Genomic DNA, 26,296 nt, shown 5'->3' on the forward strand with positions numbered 1-26,296 from the left:
TTGATTCGTACACAAGCAAGATCCCCAAGCTTTGCAGCGTCGAGATTCCCAGCACTGGCTAGTCCACATTCCTCGTAACGCTAGCAGAAAGGCTCATGCACAAAAATACAATAAGCATGCGTTAAGACAAGCTATACGTATCGGGCTTGTGCTAGAGCTTCGAGTTCTGGTCATTTAGGTTAGTTTAGAGACAACAAATGACGCCTCTCGGGACCAGAAAACATAAAATAACGGCCGTCTATAGTCCACGCTTTGTGAATAATCTCTTGTCGACGTGTCGATCGAAACCGAAACCACGGTACTCTCCTCCCTGGCCAACTAGTTACCAGAGTGCAACGCGCGCCATGTTGCATGCAGGGCTTTATGGAAGTAGTCTATTCCCAACCTCCAGGAGACCCTGGCGCAGCTTGGCAGTGCTGGGTACTTCAGTGTCGTAAACTTGGCCTCTGGCTTCTGGCAAATTTAAATAGATTCCACCGACAAATTCAAGACGGAATTTAACACTCCATCAGTTCATTACGATTGGAACCGAATGCAAAGGGTCTTGGGAACAGTCCAGCCGTGTGGCAGAGGACTGCCGATGTTATTCTCGAGGGACCGGTGGGCCAATTTTGCCATGTTTACATGGACAATATTGTAATCGACAGTCACGATTTTGACTCTCACTTGCAGGACATCGAGTGCGTCTTGCGAAGGTTTCAGGCGGCTGGGCTGAACATGAAGCCCTCAAAGTGCCAGTTTCTGACGCAGGAGGTTAAATATCTCGGACACATCGTATCCGCGGAGGGGGTTCGGCCCGACCCAGAGAAAGAGGAAGCCGTACGAAATTTCCCGAGGCCGACCAAGGTGAGGGACGAGAGAGTTTTTGGGACTTGTTGGCTATTATCGGAGGTTTATTGATAACTTTTCCAAGATCGTCAAGCCCCTGACTGCGCTCACATCTATGGCGCCTACCTTCCAGTGGGGTAATGATCAGCAGGAGGCCTTTAGGGAACTAAGAGACAAACTCGTTGCAGCACCGGTGCTTTGTTATTCAGACTTCGAAGAAAGGATAGACTTGAAAGACTTGTGGCCTACGCCAGTCGACAGCTGAATCGTGACGAGCAAAACTACAGTGCACCAGAGCGGGAGTGTTTGGCACTGGTTTGGGCTGTGCGCCATTTTCGGTGCTGTTTGTACGGCCGCCGCTTCCAAATAGTAACTGATTGCAGGCCTTTGCGGTGGCTAATGAATGTGAGAGATTCCGGCTCTCGCCTAGCTCGGTGGAACCTGCAGTTGAAGGAATATGACTTTCAAATCGAACAAAAGTAAGGAAAGGGAACCACTAATCGGACGCTCTCAGTCGAGCGAGGGAGGCCTTTACGAAGGTAGGCGCAGTTGAGAGTTTTGTGCCAGTCATCGAGAGCGCTCGTATTAAGGAAGAGAAGGAACAAGATGCGGACCTCGCGAAAATTTTGAACAGGGTGGCAGACGACACCGCCGACGAACGAGCCTATTTTAAAAACAGCGTAGATGTCCTTTGTAAACGCAAACTAGGAAACAATGAAGGTAGCGCACAGGGCAGGGCTGTGATCCCACCAAATTTGGTTGACGCGGAGTTGCGGGCCTATCACGATGCCCCATTCTCGGGACACTTTAGAGTCAGAAAGACATCGGCGAAAATTAGTGCAAAGTACATTTGGACGGGAATGCGGGGGCGTCAAAAGACACTGCGATTCCTGTGAGTCATGTCAGCTGCGAAAGGCGGGACAGAGGAAGCGTGCGTCTATGGAGTGTTTCGGCGAAGTCAGGGAGCCCGTCAAGAAAACGGCACTCGACGTAGTGGGACCTCTTTTGACCACTACAGAGGGGAACAAATATGTTCTCGTCTCCATTGATCATTTTACAAGGTACGCGGAGGTCCTGCCCTTGAAGGACCAGAAGGCGGAAACGGTAGCTAGAGCCATTGTGGAGAAGATAGTCCTGCGGCACGGTACTGCACAGCAGCCTCTTACAGATCAAGGGACGTGTTTTGTTTCTCGCCTGATGAAGAAGACGTGCCGAATCCTGAACATTAGAAAGCTAAGAACAACTGCTACCATACTAAATCGAACAGTGCCGTAGAGCGACTCAACAAAACGCTACAATAATTGTGTGTGAATTATATTTTGCTATAAAAGTCACGACTTTTGACAATCGGCGATACGTCCAAAGTCGCCGCCAATATCCTTCCAGACCAAATGCCCAAAAGTTAAAAAAAAAAATAAAGAAGAAAACTTATATGAACATTTTTTTTTAATTATTAATTTTTTGATAACACTTAGCTACTTTCATTTTCACGCTCCGTCGTTTTGACAATCTCAGCACTTCCAGTTCGAAGAAACGTCAACCTGCTTGCACGTCTGCTCACTGCAGCACGTTTCGTTGGCGTTGGAAGCCGGTGAAACAGTAGTGAGTTTTTGTATTGTGTATACGAGCGAACGCAAGCGTTGTGTGTTTGCGTTAGCTTTGCGTGTTCCATAGTGCGCGTGCGCGGAGCCCAAAATTGCCGTCTTGGATGGTGCATGGCGATGAGGCGCTCGCACAACGAGGGCACGCAACTCTAACGCAAACGCACAGCGCTTGCGTTTGCTTCTATGCGCAATACTAAAACTCCCCAGTAAGGTACAATCCCATACCGGCTGCAGCACTACGTTGGGTCGGTGAAGACTGCTGTTTGCATTCGGAAATGACATTTCGCCAGCAATGATCGCGAGCAGTTCCACTGTGCCTGCTGAAGAGGATGATCGGGGGACTCTCAAAAGAGCGCTTTCCGTTTCCGCTGCGGGAGGGCGAGCGTCGAGCTGGAGACACGAATACCTACGCGCAGAGTGCGGGGTACTGATGTAGAAGATGCAGCTGATTGTGCCTGCGAGCGTGTATCTCCCACCCCACTGTCAGCTTAAGGGTGAATGGACTATAGTATGGAGCTAGGCCTCGCCGGTTTCTGTGTCTGTTCGAAGGCTGTGAATGACAGATGATTGTTTTGGTGTGTGCACATCTTTAGGGCATTGGTGTTATGGTGGCTGACTTCGTGCGAAGATCAGTCCTGGGTCTTTCTTATAAACCTGGAAAGGGGCGTAGCCGAGTTTGGGCCCTTTGGTGTGTCGTCCGCTTTTGTTCCTTAGTCTCGGGTTTGCATATTGTTGAAAGTTCATTCCTACTTGTAGCTTGCCATTTATTTTTGTTTCCATGAGATCAAACTGGCTCACCGACGCTGGTTGTCTGTGGCAAAATTGTCTTCCTGGTTGAGCGAGGGGAACGGCAAATGTACGAGTAACTCTGTTCAATAAATTCTTGAGCTACGGTTGAAAACTTGCGCGTGATTGTCGTTATTCTGTGTTGTCTCGTGACGAGTTACCATGGAGATGACTCTCCTCTGTTTTTACATTTGAGTAAAGTCTTTCAGGTTATAATTTGACCAATGTTTAAAAGGCGTGTGTAACTTAAAGGGGTACGGAAACGAAATTTTAGCGCCGATCTTTCTGCATAAATATGGGCTAGGGACAGGCACCACCCCGGAATATCAATATCGCGCTGTAAAACACAGGAGAACTCATTTTGAACCTAGTTAAACGATTTCAAATTCACATCTGGTGGAAGTGAATGGTGAGAAAGTTCTCGTGACATCACTTGTGGCATAGGAGCAGCGCCGTTCTGCGGTAATACGGCGTGCGGCAGAATTAGCCTAGGACTGAACGCGTTTGCAAAGCCTTGGTGGGGAAAGCCAATGCGTAGTTGGCCGCACTGAGCTCGTTCTCGTTGCGGCTTTTTGTACGACACGACCCTAGCATGCTTCTGGCACGGCCGGTATTAGTTGCTGCGAGTTGCGAGCTGCGAGCCGACGTCAAAAAAGATATGCCTGAACTACGAGTGTCAGCAAGAGCCACGCAAATACCTGTTCACACTCGGAGCTGACACGCGCGTTTGATCGAAGTGCTGGATTCGCTCTGTTAGACTGCGTTTCGGTAAGCGCTTCTGGACCGATCTTTCACGATTGCAACTCGATACTGATATGACACTCGGCAAAGAAAGGTTGGACCGACATCGCGTAGCTCCCACGAACATAGCTCGACAGTGACGTAGCGTTGTGTCAGTATAAAAGTGGCATACTAATAACAAAGTGTACATACCGTGTTGCGAAGGTAATCCGTATGGCGTTTATTTGAGCTCTATATCACGCAAAACAAGGAGATAGAATCAATGACAGTCCCTTTTCGACGACAGCGTTAGTCACCGCTGTCTCGGAAAACAAGGAGATCGAGATGACAAGGGGAAAAGATCGACCTCTGAAATTTAGCTCAGGGATCAAACTATTCATCCGGGAAGGGTCCACAAGGGTCACGCGGGCATATTCCATTCAGCAGGCCAGCCGGTCATGGGCAGACGGTCTTGGCCAAGGACCGCCGGAGCAACGGTGCGCCGAGTCGATGTTGCTGCTAGGCCTACTATATTCTGCCGAGCTCGCTTGGTCGGTAGAATCGTGGCCATTGTAGCTCTTCTCGGGTGTTTGTGGATCCTGCGTTCTTGATCGTCGTGGTCTGTTTAAAGTACTTCTTCCTTTTTTCTTGCTGGTTGAAGTCGGGACGCACGAGAAGAGCACGTAGAAAAAAATAAATGTCCGTTGGTCGTCGCTACCAAGTAACTGAGCGTCGCTGTCGGAATGTTGATTTCATCATAAAAAATTGCGTAAGACAGCTGCGGAGCTGTCGTATGATTCTGTCGTAACCTACGCAAAAGTTACGACAATTCCGTTTCGAGAATACGGGTTTTCTCTCAAATTTGTCGTGCGCACTTTTTTCGTCGTAAGTTCGCTTTGAAGAATCCGGCCTCAGAAATGGTTTTGTCAGTGGTGCCGTGGTTGCCGACTTGCCGTGGTGCAGCGTGCGTGCAGCCCTTACACATCTCAAACGGCCACGTTGTCACAGGTAGTAAATCGTCGACGCGCCACCAAGTGGCAACGCTCGTAACCACAACATTCACGCCGTAGCCTTTCCCGTCTGGCACAAGTGACGACACGAATGCGCCCAATATCCCAAGACGCATCGCGCTCTCCGATGGCTGATTTTTGAACGCGCGAACAATCGGGCCCCTCAGGGTGAAAATTATAGCCATCCGTTCAAAATACAAACGCGCGATTATGATTTACGAATATCATTGATCATATTAAACCTATTTCTGACCATAATAGGTGTATTTCAAGTTTCGCTTCAGTATCCCTTTAGGACGAACAATGTAAGCAATCAGTAACCTTGATCTAATAGATATCGGTGAACAATACAATTGACTGATGTCAACCTTCTGTACTCGTAAACTGTCGCACAGGAACCTAAAGTATGGCAGAACCCAGAGACCAGCACCCACCTGCGACTTACCAACTATCATGCGATGGTTTAAATAACCATTTTCCAAGTCAGTCAAGTGTGGAAACTGCGATACAAGCAGCTGCTTCTCGCCGTACGATTGATCAACACGGAGGTAACGGAGAACCCAAGACAATGTATTCCGCCATTTTGTTGATGGGATCGATGCCGTTGGGACTATTGTTTTGACCGATTTTGAATTGTGAACGCCAGAGTTATTTAAACAATTTAAAGAAATCATAAATGAGACATCATTAGGTTTGAATATATTATAATTTATCTAATACCGAATACAAATGATTCTTTGATTAAAACTAGCAACATCTTTAACCAATCTTTCGTCTGATCATCATCATCACCAAGGAAAAATGGCTGCTTCCAGACAAACGATGGAACCGATGGAACGTGACCCAAGGTATGGATGGTAGCAAAGCTTCCATAGAAGCCCATAGGCGCAAAGATGGCGGCTTATGGAGCGCAGCGCCATCTGTGAGATGCGCGGTATTGTCATTAGTCATGCCCGCCTGTGACGTACAGGAAGTGACGCTTTATTAAAAAGAAATACGAAATGACGCAATTTCTTTATGATTGTGACGTCAGGATTGTTTTTGGCGCGAAATTTAAATGATTTTCGCCGGTGGCGCGAAATTTAAGTTATTTTTTCAGATGTTCTAAATGCCTGCGCAAGTACCGTCCTTCATACCTTGCTTCACGCGTCATAGCCTTGTTTGTATCAATCACTCCCATGTAACCCCCTTGTGATCCCTCTTACAAATGAACCAGTTTTTATCAGTTCTGGGAACCACTAATAAGTTACTATATTTTCAACTAAGCAGTGTGTTACAGCACGTCTGTGAAGGCATACTTATTATCGTAACAATGGCTTGTTTGCCAATAAAGACAAAAAGGCACAAGCTTGCTTTACACAATTTATTATATACGAACTTACAGCACCACCACTGTACACTTAAAGATAGATATGGCGTTAAAAACATATTAAAATGAGGTTTAGACAACTCTATGCACGAACTTAATACTCTCTACAGGAGGCACACGCATTTATCTTGCACTGTTCGCGTTGAGAGCTCGTAACTAGATTTAACCATATCAATCACAGGTGGAAGGCGGGGCTATGCATGTCTTTTGCATTTGAATGTTCACATGAATTAATGTTTCCAGAGATTGAAAATTTAAACCTTTTGTTGTAGTACACGCGCTCGCCACAAACATATTGTGCTCCACAGCTTGGCTGTCTATGTGAGAGTTAGTACGCAAGAAACTGAAGAAATTTACAGGAAAAAAAGCATTAGAAAAGGTTATTCAATCGCTCTTTTGCAAATTGTTAGCACCATACTGACTCACTGATTTACCTTTCATTGCAGTTTGATATACTTCCTGGATTAATATTTGGTTGTCTGAGGTATACTTCCGTATACCTCAGACAACCAAACATCAATCCAGGTTTATGTGTCAAGTCGTCACACTGCACAAGTAAGCATCGAGGTCAACGCTTGTTCTCACACACTCTTCAACCATGGACAGGGTGTGTAGGGTGTCTACCAACCTGGAAAACCTAAAATTCTTAAGTAATGCGGATTATATTGGAAGGACAGGGTAATATAAACAAAACCATAAAAAAGTTCCTAGCCAGTAAGAATTATAAGCGAAAGTGGAACGGCAGCGTGCAATGAAGCCCGATGATTGCACAAGGATTGCACGTTGGTGCCGCTGCAATGAATAACGTTGCTTGACACGTCACTAGGCAGCGCAGGCCACTAAGCACTCTCTGAACCGAAGTAACGGTCAACATTTTATAGAAATAATCAGGAAAACCTTGGGAAAATTGGGGAATTTGGAATAAGTAATTTGGTAGACACCCGGTCCCATCATTCAAGTGAGCGACGTCATCTCGCACTATACAGCGAGGGTCGAATGAATCTAACATCATTTAAATATAATGAAAAAATCAGCTTTGCATCCTGTGACACTAAAATTTTGATTGTTGATCCATGGAAAACTCGAGTTCATCTAGCTGAACCTATACGTTAATTGCAGTGTCTGAGCATGCGAAACGAACTTTTACACTTAATTTAAAGTATGCTAGATTCATTTAGTCATCGCTGTAGACAGTTTCGGCAGGGGGTGTAATAATTTAGAGGTATGTACTCGCACAATCCGGTATGCTAGCGCGAGCATTGAATGCAACATATAAGACAAACTAAAGGCACTTCCTGTGGGCATAACGCAAGTGTTGTGCCATCAACACAGCCTCTGGACTTGTTGCGCGGTTTTGCGTCTCACAGCTGCATCAAGGAGCTCAGTATTCCTTTTACGGGCAAACCAATGAAGGCTCACCTTTGCAAACAAAGCAAATAAATTATCATAGACATCCTCACTGCAGAGAGTCAGCAGCTTTTCGACCTTCTCATGAAGAGTGATACACAACGCCTTCCCAACGCCTTCTTTTAAAACAACTGACGCCACAAAAACCTTCTCACAAGCTTGAACGAAGGAAACAAAGCAAGGTGAAGGGACTGAGAGGCTTCCATAGCCTCCTTCAGCCGTCCCTTTCACACTCAAATAAACAACACTTGGCTCTCATCAAAAAAAGTGGCATTCTTGATTTGCCATTCACATTGCTGAGTCACGTTTTGACATGTATGAAACTTGACAAACATTGCTATCTGCCATCCAGCAAAGTAAACTATGTTGTTAAGTGATAATAAAGAGGGATAACTACAGGATGTGAGGTCAGCTGCACATTGTGGAAGTGAGCTTCCTAGACTAAGTGAGGGTGAGGGAGCTGAAAGACCAACCGGAAGAGCCACTAAAAGATTTGCCATGTCCTCTTCGCAATTTCTCTTGTCGGACAGTTTAAAAATGTAGCTAACTAGGAGATGCCTAAAGGCTGCCTGAAACTGCCGGCAAAAGGAATCGGCGTTCGCCCCTGACTTTGACCTAATTAAAAAAAATGTGTTTTCGAGTGCATCTTGGTTGAGATGGAGAGTCAGAATGTATCTGAAACCATACTCAGATGGCAGGTGCTCACAATTCAGCATCACAGACCCGAATGGTCAAAGAAAAACGGCGAATGAAGAAGGCATTCTTTCAGAAACTCTTTGTGAACAGAGCCTTCGGACATTGCAGACACATATGCACTCTTCCTGCGTTTCTGTGAGCTGTTCAAGATATCGAAAAGACGATCCATTTTTCCAATTTTTAATAAACCGGGCCCTGTGGATAGCTTCAACTGGCAGTTGCAGGAAAGTTACCATGGCAAACATTGCAGCAGTACAGTGATTACTGAATATTTGCGCTGCTAGCTTCACTGACATCTTTGAGGCAAAAGTCAAATTAAAATGATTTTAACTGAGCCTTGGCATGGATCGGATTTCAAGCTGTTTGTCTTTTTCGCAGGGTTCCCTGAGGAAAGAGCTTCTCAATGTCTGGTCCCCAACTTCAAAATTTTACTTGAAGAACATATTTCGTAACCACTTCAGCAGATGCGGAACATCAAATAGAAAAAATTTGGCTTCTCATTCAGAGTTATGTAAGCATTCTCAAAATTACAAGGCCATTAGAAATAGCAACATTTTGCTTCCCTTGGTCACACACGATAGCTACTGGCTCCAGGCCGGTTTTCACAAGCAAATTGTGGCAATGAAAAAGGAGGTCTCGCAAAATGTTGGCAGGTGTTCCCCCATAAACAAAAAAAAAATAGCCAAGTGGCTGCTTCCATGGCGTGCGGATGCCTTTAGCCATAAACACAAGAGCTTTGTTTGCGAGGTTATGGCCTCTTCCAGTGTTACTTTCTTCGAGCTCTTCTAAACTGTCTACAGAAGTGTTGTACGAGAGCTCTTTCGTGACGTGCATTTCGTCAAAGACAAATATACATGGCTTGTCTTCTGGTGAAAAAGAAGCTGCGCGTCTTTTGACAAGTTCAAAAACTTCTGGGTAAAAACCAACACTCAGGGAAACACGCTGAAGCCAAAGCAGTAACGACCGAACCGATGGGAGCCTCAACAATTGCCTACAATACCGGTAACCCTTAGGGCTGTGAAAGTACAAGCCCAAGGCAAAGGCTTTGTTCTGGCTGCACCACCGCCTACCAAATCTGCTTGTATTGGACATCTTCAGCTGAGCTTCCACGAGGGCAGCAGTGGCTGGAGACACAAGGCTGCGTACATTTTCAGCTATCTCAGTGACAGTCAGCATATGACGCCGTCGCTGCAGTCGTTGCTGGAGTCTCTTGTAGTACGGTTTCATTGCTGGAAAAGGCACGCAGCCAGCCCTTGATGATTTTTCTGACAACTTATATTCCACATTCGAAAATAATATGTTCGCATGCGCGCTTTGTCTTGACGTGTCTAAGGCCTTTGACATTGTTAACCACCAACTGCTCCTAAGGAAATTACATCGCCTGGGTTTTCGTGGCTCTTTTTATTCTTTACTAGAAAACTTATTTTCTCAACGTTCTCAACTCGAGTCAATCGGTGGCTTTAAGAGTCCTCTTCTTCCTCTTAAGGCTTCAAGGTTCAGTGTTATCGCCTCTACTTTTCAACATTTTTGTTAATGACATGGCTAGTGTCGTCAGTGGATTCACGCTCTACCAATACGCCAACGATACCCTTCCTGTGTCGCTTCATATTAATTTCCATGACTCTTTCAAAACACTTGAGGAGAATGCTACCCATGTAATGGATTGGTTTGCTGAAAATATGATGGACATTAATAAGTCTAAAAGAAAGCTAGTTTATTTTCGTAATCCTCTCAAAAGCCACCCTGATAATGTAAAGTTTCTTCTTCACCGTTTAAATGTGATCCATGTTCATGTATACCAATTGAGTCAGTTAATCATGCTAAATACTTGGATGTTTATTTTGATTTTGATATGTCGTGGAACAAACATATTTCATACTTATTTAGCAAAATACGAGCTGTATCCTGCATGCTTTTTAACACTAGAGTCTTTATACCAGTTGGTGTAAGGCTGCTGATGGCTCGCGCGCTTGCTTACAGTGTCATTTGGTACGGCGTAACTGTTTTTGGAAATTGTTCTGGTCGCTTGCGAACCAAAGTTGATACCCTACTGAGAGGAATACTCACTAGCGTTTCATATAATACACCTTTGTCAACAACTAGGGATATTTTCAAAGCTTTCCAATTACCAAACCTTCGTTCACTTTATATTCAAACTGTTATATTACGCAACTTTTAAAATAAGGATTTCACAACACCGTCACTCATTGCGATGCACCCCTCGTTTCAAGGTGCCACGTTGTTGGACCCGCTATGGTAAATGCACGCATGATTATTATGTTCCGAGTTTAATCAACGCTCTGCCGGACTCAATCCTGGACATCACCTCACTAAAGGCACTGAAGAAGGAACTGAAATGTGTTTACTTGGATATTGCTTAGTGCAACCCTAATACCAGAATTGTGACAGCAGATTAGGCGTGGGCGGTGCTGAGGAGGCGTCGTTGTCAGCCGACGAAGGTGCCGCGACCGCACAACTTGCACAGATAAACGCCAAACTTGAGCTTTTACACACACTGAAAGTCAACGTTGATCACCTGCCTGATCTTCCGGCTAAAGTAGATGATCTCCTTTCTTTGAGGCCATCACTGAACGCGATGAAAGAGACGATCAAGGGCCTGCAAGAATCGATTAAGAAATCCGAATCTATGATGCAACTCGTTGCGGAAAACGATAAAGAGGTCAAGCTGCACCGATCCGAGGTCGGAGTGCTGCAAACAACAGTGAAAGACCAAACTACCTTTATCGAACAGCTTCAAACAAACATAATTCAACTGAGCAGTACAGCAGCAGATGTAATATGGAAATTCACGGAATTCCCACCGCGAACGGTGAAGATCTGAAAATTACTATGAACGACCTTGCAACAAAACTAGATATTCGTTGCCAACACCCCGTCGATGTTGTAGCCTGCCACCACCTCCACTCGAGGCGCAAAGGAGCTGCCCCAATCATGGTTCAGTTCAGTTCCGTATCGGTGAAGGAACACTGGATGGGCGCTCGAAAAAAGTTGGCCACGCTTACTCGGTCAGGAAATCAGCAAAAAATATACTTCAATGTAAACCTGACAAGGACTAATAAGGATCTTTTTTTTCGCAGGCGCGAACTATGGGCAGGGAAAAATCATATAAAATATTCTGGGTTAAAAACGCCATAATCTTTGCAAAGAAAGACGAGACCTCTTTACTAGTGCGCATCGCTAGTGCTCGGGATTTAGAAAGAATAATTTAAAAATGGAGAACACTTTTTTAAGTACCGATTTTTCTTCCTTTCTGGACGCCTTCCCGCGTAGTCATAGCGCGCTTACGGTTCTCCATTTGAATATCAGAAGTATTAGAAAATACTGGGATGAATTTCAGCTAATTTTTGGGCTTCTTGAGGCCAGTGTCGACGTTTTCGTCCTAACAGAAATTAATGTCCGAGACGTGGGCGTGTCGCAAGGCCAATTTTCTTTGCCGGCTTTTGAAGTTTATTTCTTTACACGTAATGCTACTAGAGGAAGAGGAATATCCGTTTATGTTAAAAAAGCTTGGACAGCCCTTAACTTGCAGATGTCTTTTACATATGCAGAATGTATCGCGCTAAAACTCAGTGAAAATAATTTTGCGATATCGTTTTTGGCTTTTTATTGGCCAGCATCGGAAAATGCGCGTAATTTCTTAAATGAGTTGAACGTAAGTTTAGAGAATACAATGTGTCTTGATAAACTTTGCATGGTAGGTGACCTCAACATTGACCTTATAAAGTCTTCAAAAACTATCGCCTATGATTACTTAAATATACTCGCGAATTATGGCATTGAAAGCGTAATCTAAACAGCTACTAGAGAAGAATGCTTGTCTGGCACTTTGGTTAGATCTTTTATTGACCATATAAACATTAGAAAATCGGGGATTCCCATTTTATCGGTGGTAATTCAACAAACGTTGGCGGACCATTATTTTGTGTCTAGTCGAATTAACTTCGATATCATTTCAGATGCAATAGAACAACAAAACCAAGTCGAAATTACGGATACACGCCACTTCGATCGATTAATTTCCACGTACAATTGGGATAATGTTATTGAAAATTGTAGCTATCAAGAGGCCTACTTAAAGTTAGTTGAACTTTTCTCATCTTTCAGGGCCATAAGCCCAAAACCTTTACAATAAAAAAAACGTTGGTTGAATAAGCCAAGGCTGACGGCAGACGTCCTTTCTGCCGTCAAAAGGAAAGATATCTTATGGGCACGATGTCGTCGTTTTCCAGCGGACAAAGAGCTAAGATTGCAGTACAAAAGTCAAAGGAATCGTGTAAGTGCACTTATTCGTTCCAGAAAACGTCGGCATTTCCATGGGAAGTTTTTTCACTCACGCTACGATACTTCTAAGACCTGGGCCGTTGTAAACGACGTTAAGGGATGCTCTAGTAGGCCGTCCATTGATGACAATATAAAAAAAAATATTTCGGACCTAGTGTATTATCAATTGTTGGCGGTTTCAATCTTTTCTTTGCCAAATTTTCGGGTGTCTCCCTTGATGAAGTTATCGCGCCCACTAATCCCGAGCGTTCTTGCTCAGCATCCGCCTTTCTGCCGGACTGGACTAGGGAGGATTTACGTACACTTGTATTTAGTTTTAATCCCAATAAGGCACCCGGGGCAGATAAAACCCGTCCCGGAGACCTACGTCGCAATTTTGAAGGGATGGAAAATATCTTGCTGCACATATTTAACGGAATTCTGAGCTTCGGAATAATTCCGGCTGGCTTGAAAAGTGCAATAGTTAGACCAATTTACAAAGGCAAAGCTCGTGATAACTTTGGAAGTTACAGACCAATATCTATTCTCCCTTGTTTATCGCTTGTTTCGGAAAAACATATACTGAAAACAATAACTACGATTCTTGACAGGTTTGATCTATTGTAGCCGACACAGCACAGTTTTACAGCGGGGCGTGCCACCGATTCGCTATTAGAGGAACTCGTGGACTCGTTACACTCAACAATTGAATACAACAAATTTGCCTGCGCACTTTTCTTAGATGTTTCTAAGGCATTCGACACCATCAGTCATAAGGTACTATTGAAAAAAAAATATGACTACGGTTTTAGGGGGCCTTTTTACCGCATCCTTCAAGATTTTGTGACAAACCGTACACAGCACGTTTCGCTTTGTAACGCCAACAGTGACAATGTACCTTTGAAGGCCGGAGTGCCTCAGGGCTCGGTTTTGTCGCCCCTTTTGTTAATCTGTACGTGAATGACCTGGCTAAAACTGTTTTAGAGTGCGATAGTTACCAATTCGCTGACGACACGCTATTAGTTTTCCGACATATAAATTTCCACGATGCTATTTTGTTAGTGCAAAACAATGCTTCGCGAGTAACAGATTGGTTTCAAGCAAATTATATTACAATTAACATTCAAAACACGAAACTTGTGTGTTTCAGTAATCCTTTAAAACGGCATTGTCCAGATATTCCTCTCTTAATGCACTCTTCCAAGTGTACAGATTGCAGGTGTACGCCTCTTAAATTTGTCAGCACAGTCAAGTACTTGGGAATATTTTTTGATGCTGATCTATCTTGGAACTCGCATCCGCTTATATTGCAAAAAGACTGCGAAGTGTATCGTGTATGTTGTATTGTAGAAAAACTTTTTTCTCTTTTTCGGTCAGAAAAATTATAGTTAATGTATTAGCCCACCCCTATTGAAAAAGGCCATTATGAACTCGGCTTATTGGAAATATTGTATTCCAATGAAGTTGATGGAAACCAATAAAAACTTATTGTTATCCGATTAACCCAAAACGCACGATGGGAATTCATATTGGAGCACAATATCCCGATATAGTATGCGGTTATTGGTATACAACAGGATATTGGAGCACAATATCCCGATATAACTTGCGGTTATTGGTAGACAACACGATATCGAAGCACAATATCCCGACAGAACTTACGGTTATTGGAATAGAATACGACACCGCGTGCATATTGGTGACCGACATGGACACACTGTGCGGCCACACGATATATAAATATCGGTCGTCGATCACGGGCCCAAAGGAGAATACAATATCGCGTGGATAAATCTCAGAACGAATTCCAAGTTACCAACATGAATTACGTCGGCATATACCGCGGACTAAGAGGATACGTAACACAGTATTGATCACCCGTGAAGCAACATGTGGATATCGGTACGCCCACATATACGACATCGCGTGAATGATATCGTAGAACAGCAGGAGTTACCATACGGCAATACGAGAGAGAACGATATTGGAGGTGGATACACACAGAACACAAACGTTCCGCGTTGCAAACACATTCACATTGATCGAAAGCGCAAGTGTACGTACGGCACACAGTACACAGAGCCTCGAGCGCTTGAAATGCTTGACAACCACCAAACCATTCAGAATAACTAGCTTGGACACCCGCGACCTACCTTTCAACGAGAAAGCCCAATAACGACGTGCTCATTGGAGTGATCGTTTTCAAACAAATGTTTATTGCAGTTTTAAAGGGATACGGAATCGAAACTTGAAATATAGAGAAAACATCAAGAAATGAGTTCAATATGATCAGCTAAGCCTGTAATGAATAATCGCACGGTCGTATTTTGAGCAGATGGCTATATTTTATGCTCTAAATGCCGCGATTTTGGCGAGCGCTTCAAAATCAGCCATGGATGAGCGCGATGCATCTCGGGAGATCCGGCAGACGTCTTGACGTCATCATGCCTCGGACGACCAAGCGTACCGTAGTGACGAGTTTTGCCACTTGGAGGCGTCAACGCGTTACAATCTCGCTTTGTCGAAGTACCCAAGGGCTGTAGATATCGCGGGGCCAGCACGCGCACCAAACCTGAGAACAACCGAAGCACGCGTTTACACGTCGCGCGAGAGCTGAAACCAAGGTGGCTCACTTCGTTTTGGCTCTTTCCACCAAGACGCCTCAGTATTGTGTTCAGGCCTAGGCAATCTATACCAGTGAGCGGACATACCGCTGCGGCGCTGCTTTCAGAGGCATGTTGTCGTCACGACATTCCATTGAAGCTTCATAACCAACTACCAGGTGGTTTTTGATTATCGTTTAATTCACTTTAAAATATGTTTTCTTGCGTTTTCTAGCGCAATATTTATGTTTCTGTGGTTGTGCTGCTACCTGCGTCGTGTTGAAACAAAGAAATGAGCTCCAGAATTTGGTTTCCGTACCCCTTTAATGCAACAAAAGTTAGGTTACCGATGTTGGAACCCAAATCGAACGCGATACGTGACAATGTCAGTTCGCACGATAAAATAATGAGGATTAATGGGCTTGACAGGTCACGTGCTTCTTACCCGCACATTTATCGATATTGACCCACCTTTCTGGGTAATCCTACGTCGTACACAAAATCCACAACCACACTCGAGCACATTTCACCCACCACTCTTCGTCGCCTGTTTCGCAAGATTCACACACTGTAAGAAACGACGGGAAAAATACGTGCATTTGCGCCATCAAACGATACGTTACGGACTCGTTTTATGAGAAAAGGTTTCCATCGTCAACCCGCGCGCGCGAAAGCTCGAGCGCTCGAGCTTCGGAGGCAGTTCGAACTCCGAAGGGAGGCGAGCCGAGCGAGCCGCGAGTAGCCCATCGAGCCAGACGAGCGGCTGAGCGAGCCGCCGAGTGGCCGAATCCGCCGATCCAGCAGAGCCTAGCCGAGCCGCCGAGATTCCGCGATTGCGCCATTGCGCAACGACCGCGACCGCGCCAACCCGGCGAGACGGCGGCGATGGCGGGACCGACGGATAACAGCTCGTCAAGTTCGTCACGCACTTTGCTTGTGGGTTCCAAGTGAAACCAGCGCACTTTCAATCGCTTCGAAAGGTGCGTATAGACGAATTTATTACTTGCAGCATTGAGTGCTTTGGTATACACAGATCAAGGTGAACACTGAAGGACAGAAGGGAGACATGATGTTTTGAAATCGCAGCTTATTTGAACGCATGCGTCCCCTGCTGAAAGCGTCTGGCTGTGCTCTGTTGCAGACGTCATTTCGACTGCGTGTATTCTGATGTAACGTCAGTCAGTGTTTACACTCGGCTAGCTATCACTCGGCTTGTTATCTCATGTGCGAAATAGACGTAGAAACCAGCGCCTCGTCTCTTTCGGATATTCAACCTCCAGCCCCCTGGCTCCCAGCTTGCTTACAGGCGCAAACCGTTCGACGTGTTGGATTCGTGGGCTCGTTCGAAGAGGCGTTGTTTAACGCTCTCGAGTCACCGAAGTGTTACCGGAGCTTCTCTTTACGAAAGTCGCGATCGACGCTGGGCTCTGAGCTCGTACTTTTTTCTTCCTTGGTAGACTAAGAGTGCCGACCATTCATCTGTGGTGCCGACTGGCGCCGTACGAAGTCGAAAAAAGCTAGCGAGTCTCAGATTTTCGTGACGCCGCCCAACTGCTCTGCTGCCGGCTGCGCTCAACGAATAAGGTAAGAAAAAAAGCGTTTTTTAATTTTTAAATTTTTTTTTTGCCATGTTTCATTTTAGTCGCCGCGAAGTAAATCGCGGCCGTGCGTCGGTTGACTCCCGATTACTGTCTCTACATCGTAGATTGTCTCACCACAATGGTGCCTCGTTGGTGTGATCTTATTCTGATATCGTTACATCTTGCTTTTTCATCTTGGCACACTTCTAGACGACCTTCTACACGTTGCACTCCTTGTCGACATGTCGCTGGTGTTAGAGAGAAATCTGAAGTCGCTGTTTGCTCACTCCTTGGTGCACATATTTCGTGTTCAACATCAGGTATCTGAAGGGGGCGCCATGAAACCCTGGAGTTTGTTTAGAGGTACCTCAACATATTGTATTAAAGTGTCGTTTTCTGTGTTATAGTTTCCTACAAAACCAAATTGCACTTTGTTCGTAATATACCCTATAACTGTTCACTACAAGTAAAGTTGCTACGAAACATTGGCCACGAGAGGTGACTCGGCCAACGCAGCCTGAAAATTCCTCGCATAATTTTCTTCATGGGTCATTTTGGACATTGACAAATGTTCTTTTGAATAATGAGTGTTATGCACATGTATTCTACTTTTCGTACAGGTACTTCAGTTAGATAAACCCCAGAAAAGGCAGCAAGACAGTCTCATGGGGTCACACCAAGGATGACTGCATTCCTGCTCGAGTCCCGAGTCTTGTCACCAAACTTCACTGAACATAATGGTACATTCCGTTTCCTTAACTTTTTCTTCTGAAATGTGTTTTTTTTATTGTTGCTTTTTTCTATTGAAAAAAGGGTAGTACAACGTTTAAACACCCAATGTTTTTTTTTTTTTTTTTTGTAAAATGTGTAGTACATCGTTTAAACACCAAAGCGTTCATAAATGGTCTCTGTACCAGACAATAGGGTGTCTTATACTCTGTTTCATAATTAGCGTGCAACGCTGTCAAAGGTACTAAAGTGGTGCGCATGAAAAAATAGAAAAAGTGTTACTCCGCGCGTTTCGTGGACAAGTGGTAGAAGGCGCTGCTTTGGCGATATTGACGTCTCGGTGGCCGTGGTTCGAACCCATTTTACGCGCAGTTTTTTGTTTTGTTTTTTTTCTTTTTTAGACATACTCTTCGTGCAAGATTGTGCGCATTGACGAAGTGCATATTTCAGTTCCTCCTTCTTGATTTTTATTTATAAGTCGCCGAGAGGCCAGATTTCTACCATCTGGTCTGCCGCTTTGCAAGTGTCATTTGCCTCCAGCACCGAGTTATATTTTTCTTTCGTGCAGCGTGGAATGAGGAATCGCCCTGATAGCGGCCTTGTCCCAAAATTTATAATAAAACATTAATCGACAATAGTTGTGGCCTGTACAGTTTATTTTGAAATAGCTGTCAAGGGTAGGAATCTCCCTCTCGGAGCACTTGCGATGCACCTTCAGGCGAATGGTGTTCTGTGTGAACTCGTCATGCTTGACGGTCCCCGTGCTCGAAACTTTCTTGTTGCGAGGTCTTTGCTTCGGGGACGCCACCTTGCCAGATAGGCTCAGCGCCTTGCACTTCGCGACAGTACAGGGCACACTCCAGTGTCGTTACTGGCCGTCTCCAGGACTTCACGACCGAATTCTCCGGGGAATGTGTTCTTATACTCCCGTACACATTGGCGATCATCTGCTTGCACTCTTTCAAGATTTTCGCACAACGAATCTTCGAAAACATCCGAGCAGGAAAGGTACTTGAGCTTGCTGCGTAAGACGCCATCTTCTCAAAACCAGCCAGTGCCACACAACCCGAAAACCCACAGCGGCTGCCACACGGATGAACACGAAAACAATTTAAGGTGGTTTACATTATCTTTTCCTTTTTCTTGAAAAACATTTGTGCTCCGTTGAAATCATAACGCCAATATCCGTTACTAGCCCCGAGGAGGCACATTTTCCGACTTTTTAAAATTTTTTTGCAGGGGACGCACCATCTTATGGGGTATCTTATGTAGGCACTGTCAGCAATGCAAACCGGTGCGCTAGCTTTGACTGCGTTGCACTCTATGTATGAAACAGAGTATAGGATCGCTTCAGACGGGGCAACCTTTCCAGCAATTTTGGGGCTGCTGGCGGGTTGTTCCCTAGCTTTCCCTAGATCGACACGAATTGATGAGATCGAGTCCAGCTCGAAGCGGGCGAGCAACTCTGACTACTCGGAGATGTTTGAAGCGGCAGCAGCCAATCAGGAATGCAATATTTTCACGTGACACCCCTGTGGTCGTGATGATGAGAACTGAGGACTTAGTTCTGGTTGGAAATGGATCATTTTTGAAAATAAACTGTTTCAAAAAGACGAGTTAGTATTCTCAGCCCAATTTAAAGATATAAAAACATGTTTTTAGGATATAACTGTGTGTCTAAATACTGTAAGAAAAATAAAATTTCATGATGATGATGGCAAGTCGTAGCAATTCGGTTGCTGCATGCGAACACGGCCCGTGTTGCTGGTGTTGCGACATGAAGTTGCTGGGCGAAATTGTTCCGTCTGAAGCGGGCTTTAGGGAACTGAATTCAAGGGCCGTGGAGCTCTGGGTGCAAGCCCACCTGGAAACATTTGTTTTTTCTTTTTTGCCTTTTTTAGTATTTAAATATATATATATATATATATATATATATATATATATATATATATACATATATACTTTTTTTAAGTTTTAACATATAGATGCATAATTTACAAACTAATTCATTTTCAGAAGCGCTTTTATTCACACTCTGTGGCTTTCTAGTGCTTGCAATAGCTTCTCGGTAAGCTAATGCCAGCTCTGCAAAGGGAGAGGGATCTTCCCACGCTTTGCAGGCTGTAAAGCTGTGGCTTGCACAGCTCTAGTGTGTCACACCTCGCTCACTGGCTCCATCGCGAAGCATAGGTGCTGCATGAGTCGCGCCACACCGTAAGCCCATATACGGTCGGGTGACAAACCTGGGACCATTTGTCACTGTACTCAGCTATGGTATGGTGGCATGGTTGGGGCATGAAGCAGGGGTACAGCTTGGAAATGCTGATCTTCATGACATTTTAAACACATTTTTCATTACTTTTGTGTCGAGTTGTCAGCATTCTAAAGGTGAGAAAGCAAGCAGCAGCAACAGCAAGAAAAAAAAATTTAAGACCGCTTTCACCAAAAATCAATTACGAGCACTAGAAAGGCATGGAGTGTAATTAAAACCGTTCTAAAGGTGAATTAGCGTATAAATTAAGTACTTGTGCCTCAAAAATACAAAGAAACAATGTAAATATAGTTATAAGGGTAAAAATATACACCAGGAGGACTTAAACCAAAACTACAGTCTATAAGTTTGAAATTTGACACCTTAAACCACTTGGCCACCACCCAATTTTATTTCCAGGTCGTTCATCGAGGTATATAAATTTTGTTTGCAGCTGTCGGCTGCAAGAGAGATTGCCTTATTTTCATTTACTTTACTAATCCCACCAAATATGACAAGTGATAAAAAATAGAACCTCATTTGGTTGGCCGAGGCACTGTGCTTGCATCAAGGCAAACTAGCCTGTCTTGCTGGGTTTATATTTTGTTTCATCACCTGTTTAGGATTCTGTTGTCGCTCATCAAAAGAAGAAAAACAAAACTGACTAATTCTGACTTATTCTGGTTTGCAGGTACCCTTGGCAGTAAACTCTGCTAAGTAGGGCAAAATATATATTATACATTTTTTAGCAAATATGCATTGTTTTAGCAAAATGAGCTACACTATTTGACTAACGTGAAACAGAACGAGCCTCTCCACTTGGGCCTTTTTTCATCTCTCGCAGACACTATTTCCTGCTTTTTGTGGTTTGTATCAGGCGTTTGTATTCTGTCCGGCCAAAGCATCTGTGTTACACTAAGACAGGGTTCTTTAGGATATCTACAGGTATTCTTGCAGCAAATGGCTTCCAATCAGGAACACGAGTTTGTTCTCGGCCACCGAGAGCAAGTATTTTCAAGGTGAGCTATTGCCCGCCTATATGAGTTTTGTATTTCATTCCTCTTGAATGCCATAACCTATGTGTAGTGGTCTTGCATTAGTATTTTGTTGTCTCTCTTCTGCAAAAACACCCAAGTTTGACTAAGACCGGGTTCTTTCTTATACATGCAGGTCTTGGTGGCAAGCACCAGCCAATCAAGGCCAGAAGTTTGCTCTTTGCCACGCATGGCAAGTGTTTTCAAGGTGAGTGATTGACGCCTATCTGAGTTGTGGGTTTCATTCCTCACAGACACTCTATGTCCTGTCTTTATAGTGGTCTTGTGTCAGGCTTTTGTGTCTCTGTCCGGTCGAAGCATCTGTGTTAGACTAAGACTCGGTTCTTTAGGATATCTGCAGGTATTCTTTGCAGCAAATGGCTGCCGATCAGGAACTCGTGTTTGTTCTCGGCCACCAAGAACCAGTATTTTCAAGGTGAGCTATTGCCCGCCTATATGAGTTTTGTGTTTCATTCCTTTTGAATGCCATTTCCTATGTTTAGTGGTCTTGCATTAGTATTTTGTTGTCTCTCTTCTGCAAAAGCACCCAAGTTTAATTAAGACCGGGTTCTTTCTTATACATGCAGGTCTTGGTGGCAAGAACCAGCCAATCAAGGCCAGAAGTTTGTTTTTTGCCGCGCATGGCAAGTGTTTTCAAGGTGAGTGATTGATGCCTATCTGAGTTGTTTGTTTCATTCCTCACAGACACTCTATTTCCTGTCTGTATAGTGGTCTTGTTTCAAGCTTTTGTGTCTCTGTCCGGCCAAAGCATCTGTGTTAGACTAATCTTTAGGATATGTGCAGCAATTCTTGGCAGCAAGTGGCTGCCAATCATGAACACGCGTTTGTTCTCGGCCACCAAAAGCAAGTATTTTCAAGGCGAGCTATTGCCCGCCTATATGAGTTTCAGCATTCATCAAGGAGCGCAAAATCAAAGCCCGGGGGTTGGCCATTGCGAAAATGTTGACTCGGAAGCGCATAGGGAGGAAGCTTTATAAAAGTATCCACCTGCTTCTACAAGACAAACCAAAACTAAGAATGTGGGTTCCATTTGAAAAAAAAAAAACAACATTGTCAGCCCGAATTAACTCGGGGGCGGCACTGAGCAAACAAGCCACGGTACGAGTATGCTTGGTTCAGGCGTTTGTAGGGGTGGTAGATGACTCGGTGTTTTCTAAAAAAAAAATATTTTTTTTTCTAAAAGTGTGGTGGTCGAATATTCAGGGATGGGCATTGAGTCGGGATGTTAAGGTAAAAATTTCATCCAAAATTTTGAAGGCCTTGTCCCCCTAACGAGGGGGACAAGGCCTTCAAAATTTTGGGTTCGCAAAAGGGGTGCGTCAGTATTGACGTCTCATTTTACATCATTCGTCTCAATTTAAAACGTTCTATAAATGACATGTCTGAGATTCGTTTGGGTGTACTTCCTCTCAGCAAGTATATGGTTCTGTATCAAAAAGGTCTAATCTGATGTTGACCGCTCCTCAGGTCTCCACCGACGATTCATCAGGACGAGACCCAACCAGGACACTAGAGAGGAACGGCTTAAGCAAGGGAGGCTACATATACGACAGCTTCTTGCGGACAAGAAACGAAAATAGATAGGTGGTGGGTGTTTCATTTGCTATGCCTTTTGGCGTGCACATTATGTTTGTTATGTTTCAAGATTCCTGCAGAGTTCGGTTTCAACTATTGTAAAATACCGAGCATGCGCCCAGGTCGCAGAAGCGCCTACCCTCTGATTCGGAACGATCCGCAAATAAGCAAAGGGCATACCAGACACCCATCCACCTGTTTTGAGCCGTGCTCAAAATATTGAAAGAGCACATCAAGCGCCAGGTGCTGTGGCGTCTTTGCCACAATAGCGCCAGCCGCAGAGCTGACAGATCCGTGACTGGCGCAAGCCATGGCATGGCCTTTGGGAACTAGGGAATCGAGATTAAAGAAGTAGCGCAGAAATTGGAGGCGAGTGATGAAGGTGAGCAGAGTTAACAGAAAACAAGGACGAAGGGAGTTCCGTCGCATGAAGCATCTGTGTCCCGTGCATGTAATTTTGAGTGTGCTGTAGGTGGCTACCCAAAAAAATTGTTACTTGGACGTAACTAATCGCAAAGCTCTCTTGCAGTTTCCATGGCCTACAAGCCAGCCGGCGCCAGTTCGTTCTCGTTCAAAGGTGAGGATTCTAGATTTTCTAGATTGCTCTGAAGCAGCAATACCGAAGCCAGACAAGCGGTACGGCATATTTAATTAACAGAACGACTGGGGACGCTTTCACTGAAGCTTGTTTTGCTGCAATACACGTGTGTATTGCAGCAAAACAAGCTTCAGTGAAAGCGTCCCTACTCGTTCTGAGCTCCGTCAATTAAAGGTGCCGTACCGCTTGTCTGTCTGGCTTCAGTGTTGCTGTAGGCGACAAAACGTGTGCCCAGTTTTGTCACAAGAGGCATATTATGTCACGCACATGTAATTTTGAATTTATCCGGCTTAGTGTGCTATAGGTGGCTGGTCAAAGAAATTGATACTTGGACGGAGCTAATCGCAAATCTTTCTGGCAGTTTCCACAGCCTAAGAGCCAGCAGGTCCCAGTTTGCTTTTCTTCAAAGGTGAGAATTCCAGATTCCCGAAGCAGGAATACTGAAGCCATACGGCCGGTACAGCATTTTTAATTGACGGAGCTCAGAACGACTGGGAGCTCCTGCATTGAAGCTTATTTTTCTGTAATACAAGCGTGCGACATTGACACGTGCCCAGTTACGCCGCAAGAGGATATCTATGTCCCGCGCATGTAATTTTGAATCTTTCAGACTTAGTGTACTTTACGTGGCTACTCAAAGTAACTGCTACTTGGACGCAACTAACCGCAAATCTCTCTTCCAGTTTCCACGGCCTACAGGCAAGCAAGCACCAGTTCGTTTTTCCTCAAAGGTGAGCATTCCAGATACTCTAGTTAGGTGCGAAGCAGGAATAGTGAACCCAGACGAGCGGATACGTATATTTAATTGACCGAGCTCAGAATGACCTGTGGCAGTGGCATTGAAGCTTATTTTTCCACAATCAAACGCAGACATAATTTTGAATCTACCCGCTTGGTGAAGGATTGCTACTTGTCGCGAACTAATCACACATTTTTATTTTGCAGTTTCTATATAACTACAGCTAGCAGGTGCTGCTTTCATTAAGGTGAAGATTTCACATTCTGTTTTCAAACGTCAAGTTTTTGAATGAGAGTCCTAAACAATTAACTTTCTTTTGCAGCAAATGCCAGATCCTCCAGTTCAGGAATATGTTAAATATATTTGGTATGGATAAGTCCAGTGTTTTGCTTCTTTATTCACAATTTCACAACAGCAACATTTTTTTTAATTTATCACTCAGAAATACACACAAGAAGATACTGCGTTGCAGAGAAATGTTGCGCTGAACGTGATATTCCAACTCGTATATAGTTTTATTGGTAGCCGATATAATATGTTGGATTCCAATATCCATAATACGCTGAGTATATTGGAATCGTAAACCCTTATTGGATCCCCATACGACACATGGGGATCCAATAAGGGTTTATACGGTATTGGATTCCAATATTTTCAGCGTATTATGGATATTGGAATCCCATAACAAATCCTTATTGTAATACAATACAATAAATGTAATGTTTTCCAATACACTGTCTATATTGTATTGCTATACAATAAAAAGATATTGTTTACCAATATCCATAATACGCTGTTTATATTAGGGTTTTCCAATAGGGACGGGTCATTGCGTTATGGCATTACTCTATATGCTAACGTTTCTGAGCTCTGGCATGATAAAATTGACGCTATTTTAAAAAGTATTCTAAGGGGAGTGGCGTACACTTCGCTACCTGTGTCAGGTGATGATTTATTTGTTGTCTTGGGTCTCCCGCGCCTTTCAGCCCTCTTTAACAGGTGTGTAATTAGCAAGCATTATTGGACGAGCACCTTCAAGACGCCTTAAGTTGAAAAGCGCGTTCTTAGGGAAAGCCAACCTTTTGTCGTTCCGCATGTATGTACTAAGTATGGAAAAAGTCTGCGTTCCTTTTATGTCCCTGAGCTCTTTAACAACACGTCAGATACGTTTTTTGAAATAACTTCCAAGCGTCAGTTAAAAAAAGCTTTACGAACGTTATGCTAGAGTTATATGTACTCAACTTTGGATTATTTAACTAACTTCTATATGTTTACTCTTCATCTCTTTCTTTTCTTTTTTTTGGTATACGTTGGCAGCGCTGAAAAGTATCTGCATTGCTTGGTATTCGTTTCTTGGGTTTTCGCCACTATTTTTCGACTAAGTTTCGATTTGAAGTTTCCTACACTTCGTGCTTTTGTTTTGTTCTTTAGCTTATTCCAACTTCGATTGGTATTTGATCCCATTGTGTTTGGCTACTTCGCAAATGTTTTGTGATTGATAATATTTTTTGTATGTGTGTGTAATATAGTTTTTTCTTTTCCTTTACGCTGCTGTGGTTCCAGTCCCACAAGCCGCTATTGGCTTTCGACGGGCCCGCTTTTTTATGTATTGTATTGAAATCTGTGCAATAAAATTATTATTATTATACCTCCCAGCATATGTGACTTTACCTTAAGAAAAAAGCTCAGAAGAGCGCTTCGACATATTGACATGACCGACGAACCTTTGTGAATATTTCATAATTAGTTCTTCCGACATTTCTTTTTAACAAGTGCGTTTTTTGTGTTTTTTTTTACTTTTTTATGAGTTATTTTTTATTATTATCATTATATGACAACAAAGAAAGTCATCAAGATCTTCAGTGTCACAAAAACTGGACAACAATTTCTACTACTTTCAATGGCGAACAATGGCGAAAAGTGACGCCAGTGCATTGTGTGTGTGTGTGTTTTTAATACTTTTCTGACTTGATTTTTTTCTTTAGAAAGCGAAGGGGGGAGGGGGGAGCTTTAGTATGCAGCTGGAACTGCTGCAAAAACTTAGTGATAATTCTGCTTTTTCTTTTTTTATCTAGAACTGACTCTTTTATTTTTATTCAATTTACATAGCTGGTTTTGCCGCACAAGCCCATGATGGCTTTGGCGAACCTGCACTTTTCCTCGATTATGCTCTTCCGTCACAAATAAATGTATTATTATTATTATTATTATTATTATTATTATTATTATTATTAGAAGAAGAAGAAGAAGAAGTCCCCGAGAGCAGTCGTTCTTTCCGATTGTTCTTCAAATTTCCATTAGCTATTCATTATATTTCAAGCTCATCAACAGCCTGCAAGCAATCTGCTGCAGAGGTCAAGTCCTGGCGTCATCACGACCAGGTCACCATCGCCATTCATCGACCGCCTGCTCCGGTTGAGCCTTTGCAGCATAACCATACCTAACCTCCCTGGCATCCATTACCA

The 26,296-nt window shown here is 43.9% G+C and overlaps 1 pseudogene; it reads right to left on the bottom strand.

Annotated features, from left to right (window-relative positions):
• Positions 1-7,640: 7,640 nt before the first annotated feature.
• LOC115328732 lies at positions 7,641-8,224 on the bottom strand (annotated as a pseudogene).
• Positions 8,225-26,296: the final 18,072 nt, after the last annotated feature.

Source organism: Ixodes scapularis, unplaced genomic scaffold, assembly GCF_016920785.2.
Source record: "Ixodes scapularis isolate PalLabHiFi unplaced genomic scaffold, ASM1692078v2 PGA_scaffold2__306_contigs__length_199485367, whole genome shotgun sequence".
Classification (NCBI taxonomy): Eukaryota; Metazoa; Arthropoda; class Arachnida; order Ixodida; family Ixodidae; genus Ixodes; species Ixodes scapularis.